The 4,923-nt window shown below is 40.3% G+C and overlaps 1 long non-coding RNA gene across 1 annotated transcript; it reads right to left on the bottom strand.

Annotated features, from left to right (window-relative positions):
- Nucleotides 1–740: 740 nt before the first annotated feature.
- On the bottom strand, nt 741–4,686 carry LOC111271029 (uncharacterized). The gene is made up of 3 exons (XR_002686612.2): nt 4,375–4,686; nt 3,749–3,787; nt 741–1,056 (listed from the first exon to the last, which is right to left on the bottom strand). It is a non-coding gene; the product is annotated as an uncharacterized LOC111271029 (long non-coding RNA).
- Between the last annotated feature and the right edge of the window lie 237 nt (nt 4,687–4,923).

Below are 4,923 nucleotides of genomic sequence, written 5' to 3' on the forward strand. Positions count from 1 at the left end.
CAGCGATTGGTTGCACGCTTACCTTACCGGCTTAATCGTAACGTGCTTTTTTGCTAAAGCAACGGCTCACAGTCGTCAACAGCAACCCTACTATGCTTACATTAAGTTTACACGTTTAGCCCATTATCACATAGTTCCAATGCCAACTTTAAGTGAAAACCTTGATGAAGCCCAAGTTGACAAACGGCGCCCAAGTTGACAAATACTATTCAAAAGGCAAGTGGTTAAGCTGCCTTGTACCCAATTTTAATTTTTGTCCGGTTGAAAGTGATTGACACGTACATTTTATGTATGTATATATGCTTGCTAATTATTAAAAACTGACTGAATTTAAAGGCCGATTCCAGAATGGCTTGGAATGATTTCAGGTTTGTGCGTCGATTTCAGAATTCGCTGCTCCGTTTCGTTAGCATTCAACATTCAACTTCGACATTTTTATCACTACTAACTTTATCATGGCAAATGGTTAATATGATGAAATGTCGTTAGACCAAAGCTATGAATCTCAGAAAGACAAAATGACGAAGCCTTCGTATCTACTCAATACTCAAAGATACAAATTTTAGCTCATTTTTTGTCCTATTTAATCCCGCTTATTTCGTCTGGCGCGGTTAGATCAATCTTTTCATTGCCATAGTAAACATATGGTCAATTGTTGACAAGACAATAATAATAACAATAAGAAGAAGAAGAAGAAGAAACAATTCTTGTTATTAGATAAAACACAACGTCCTCGTAGCAGATAAAGCACTTTACTCTCCACTGTGTTTTTTTGCTTTAAGTTGTTGACGCGAACTGAGCTATTGTTAGAACAGTCTGACTTTATGATTGACCAGACTGATGACCTTTACTGCCAGTAACGCCACTAAACACACTCAACTGGAATATGTAGACACAATTCATTACGAGCTTCTTTTTGCGACGACATAAATCGCAAGAGGTCACCTGTCTGCACAAGCCAATTTCGTGAAGATGATCCGCGTGTGTACGCTTGCACAAAGATGCCTCGTTGCCTTACTCGAAGCGATCGACGCGAACGATCACGACGGGAACAAGCTGAAAATCGTTGCGGTTAGATGTAACCTCTCCCTTAAACGTGCGGATACATTATATCAGGCTATTTCTTGCACTAATTCAGGCCGCGTTTGATTCGCTCATAGCAACTAGTTAGGTTTCACGCAGTCGAGATTGAACCAGATGTCGCACTTTGAGTCGACAAAAGATCCTGATGCTGCATCATATTCATTGAAAGTTACATCTCTAGCGCTAGCGGCAAAAGCTTCCCCAGCACGGGCCAAATCGAGCAGTGCTCATTCTTCCTTTGTGCAGGCTCTTCATCCTCGTACAGTCCAGATTTTTCCCTCTGCCACCGTTGCTACGAATCGAAGCAGGCCACGAAAGCGCTCCTCCCTCCAGCGCGGCTTTACCTATTAGGATCATTTATTTCCAATCTTTGTCTCCCTTTTGGCCGGTCCTTATTCTTTTACGGCGCCCTGGATTTGCCCACATAACAGGAAGCTTCACTTGTTGTTTGCCAGATGGTGAAACTCCTTTTCTACGTGCTGCTTCCTTAATGGACTCTGCCTGACTTCCATTAATTCTAGTTGCTACTTGAATTCTTAGTATGAATCGTTTGACAGCCAGCTAACTAGATCGAAAACAGGTCTCTGATACATTTTACTTATTAAGTAGGTCCTATAGGTCCTCCTAGGTTTTATAGATTCAGATGTGCACAAATCAATATGTAGTCCTCCAGCGCATTATAATCATGCGAAGTTGTTAAAATAAGACAAGGATTAGGGACGGTTGCCTGACTCGTTTGAGCAGATTAAACGAGAAATGTTGATTATCGGAACACATCCCAAGTTTGGTAAAAAAAAAAAAAAGCTACAACTGTAAATATCAGCCTTATCAGCTCATGTATATTTTTATCACACTCACCCTGAATTATCTTTACACTGGGTGCAAGGCTACACCGAAGTTGTACATGGGCGCCATCTACGTGCTTTTTTTTGTGATGTGAATCGTATTATCGCGATTTAGACTACCGAATTACTTATGTTGTCCACATGAATTAAGACCCAACTTTACCCCTCCGCGTTCTCTCTACCTCATTATATAGCCATGTGTTGGGGCAAAAGTCACTTAATCGTTTCAGAATCGTCACTCGACTTATTAGTACTATTTTTCTTATATTTTATATTTTTGCTACATTGACAGATGTAGAATTACGAGAACTGTCAGATGATTTCTTTTTAAACTATCAATAGACTTTTGCCTCATTCTGTATAGTTATCAAAACGAGCACTTATGTAACTCATTGGATGAATCGTGCTTATACTACAGAAATCCACTAATTAACAGATTATAGCGAAAGTTCTGGGTATTTTGTTGATATGTTTACACAGAGCTTGTAGCATAAATGTTTAGTTTCACAGTTAAAGGCTTATCTATTTAAGGCGAACAGTTCGATTTGGTGTTCTCGTTTTCTTACAGTTACTATCTTATGACGCATTTTCTAAAATCAAAAAAGGCTACCTATATCGCGGTGTTACGTGTAACAATGGCTGAGGATTTAATCCATTTAAGGCGGCCAGCAGTACCCTTGACATATATCAACTTAGCCAATGCTGACTCCATTCAGGCTTAAAGTCATCTATGCATTTTCAATCGTTCCTTTTGTTCTCAAGACCTGTTATGTCATTGTGTTTCTTGGTTGTTTTTAGACCATGTATTGCACGGATGTTCCTCAACCTCTTCGAAAGTCCCAACATTTGTCTTATTTTTTTCGTATCCCTTCTCGTCTGTCTTTATTACAGCGCAAAGTGCAGCAGCGTGTCTTTTTAATAGATTCATTTGACAAGGCGACGAGTAACAGATTTTCTAAGAACGCAAATTATCAGAGGACCCTGGTATGTTTAGCTTTTCTAGGATGGGTGGCTGTAGAGTCTTTTAGAAACCGGAAAGCTATCGAAAACGAGCCACACTCGTAAGAAAGCAATAGTGAGGGCAACACCTTCGGCTGTGCTTCAAACATCAGACGAGCCTTCAAGAAGTGTACAAACAGACTAGCAATACGCAAACCAAAAGCCAATATTCAACGTATCTTCCGTTTGATTCGCTTACCTATATAAATACAGTACATGGCCTGGCTTAACGAGTCTTGTTTCGAGCGGGTAAAGCAAACTATTAAAAAGCCAGAACATGTCGATATATTTGACAGGATTGATTTGAGTACTGATGATTGTGTTAGTTATAGCAATATGTGGATATTGTATATATAGATACGTGGTCGGTAACGTTAATCTGATCCACAAAAACAGCGTAATAGAGAAGAGCTGTGCTTTTACAGCCGACATTATTTGTACCTATTTAACGGACCGTGCACCCGGTTATCAAAGAGATCTAATACATTACTATTATTATAACCATGACCTTCCGAACCGCTCAACCATTTCTGTGGTCACCCTATACAAATGTGGTCCTGTGATCCCCTAAATGTTTCGCTTTGTTCTATTCTTCTGTAGAAAAAATGTACTTAGATAATGTGCAATGCCTACAGAAATATAGAGTTAAACGGATGCGTGCGAATGTAACCTTGAAGCACTAAACACCTGGCCTTATCAGCCATGTTCTTTTATATATAGTAAATAAAAAACAGCTAAACATGAACTGCGCTCTAAACTAATGCAAATACATTTCTCGTATTCATTCGTCCACTTCTTTATGCCAAATTATTTTTATCCACCTCGTCATGCGAACTCAGCTGCATGGTCCATGAACTCGTCTGAAAATTAAATAAAAAAAAATTAAAAAATCGCCACATTACCCTCATAATAGTGTAATAATCGAATTGTATTGTCCTGGCGTATTTTTCTTCAGTTATGGCTGACTAGGATATTATTTTTGAAATTAAGAGCACGATAATTTTACGAGTAATCTTCAAAATTGCTTCTTACCTCGAGTCTTCTAAAATTGTTTATGGTATTTTATTCGCTTGTCAATTCATTGTAAAATAGTCAGGAAAGCTTGGTAAATAAAGATCCACTTAGCCCGTTCAGAATTTTTTTTTTTTTTTACTTAAAAACTAATGCGTTTTCTCTAGTATCAGCTTCGATGTTTCCGTGTTAAATTCGCATCAAGAAAACACATCCATAACCACAGCCATTTTTCGGTAATACCTTGCATTACTTTGTGCAGGAAATGCATTATATGGATAACAACATATGCAAAGTCAACTTCAAAATTATATATTAGCCTCTACAGAGAATAGAGTTACAAAATATGAACAGTTTTTTTAAGCTGCAAGGCCTTTTATGCTATGTTAAATGCTATCCTTCTCGACTAGTACTCCCAAGCCTCACGTCTGCTTACCCAGATATTATCCTGCATTTACACAAAAACTCTTCGGCTTTGTGGGCAACGTTGTCTCCATCGCGATGGTCGCTGTCGCTGCTCAGCCCGTTCGTCTATTGCAGTTGCTTAGTTTCGGACCTATGCAGGAACAAGCAGCGTAGAGGTCGTAGCGGAAGGGTATGCTTATCACTAGTAGGCGCCCTCCCATGTATGAGTCACGAGGGACATAATGATGCCCCGAAGAGTTTCTAGCGCTGGTTATTAGTCGCTAGGCGCCGAGAACGGGTAATTTCTCTCAACGCGCCGCAAGCGGGACACTGCGGTACCAGACCGAGCGGTCTGAGCGAGGCCTTAACATAATCTTCTTGCACCATTCTCGCAGTACTAATCTTATCGCAGCGCTAGTGGGCTTGGAGGCCACAGCTGAGGCACGACCATGGCAACACTGGGAAATCAAAGCTACGATAGGCCGTGCCTTCGCCGTTTGTTTGGTTGGTAGCCAGCACGCACTTCGTCGTCGTTCCTCTCAGTTGTCTAGCCGCCACGCCCTGATGGCATCAGGCCAAC

The sequence above is a fragment of the Varroa jacobsoni genome, unplaced genomic scaffold (genome assembly GCF_002532875.2).
Source record: "Varroa jacobsoni isolate VJ856 unplaced genomic scaffold, vjacob_1.0 contig00287, whole genome shotgun sequence".
NCBI lineage: Eukaryota > Metazoa > Arthropoda > Arachnida > Mesostigmata > Varroidae > Varroa > Varroa jacobsoni.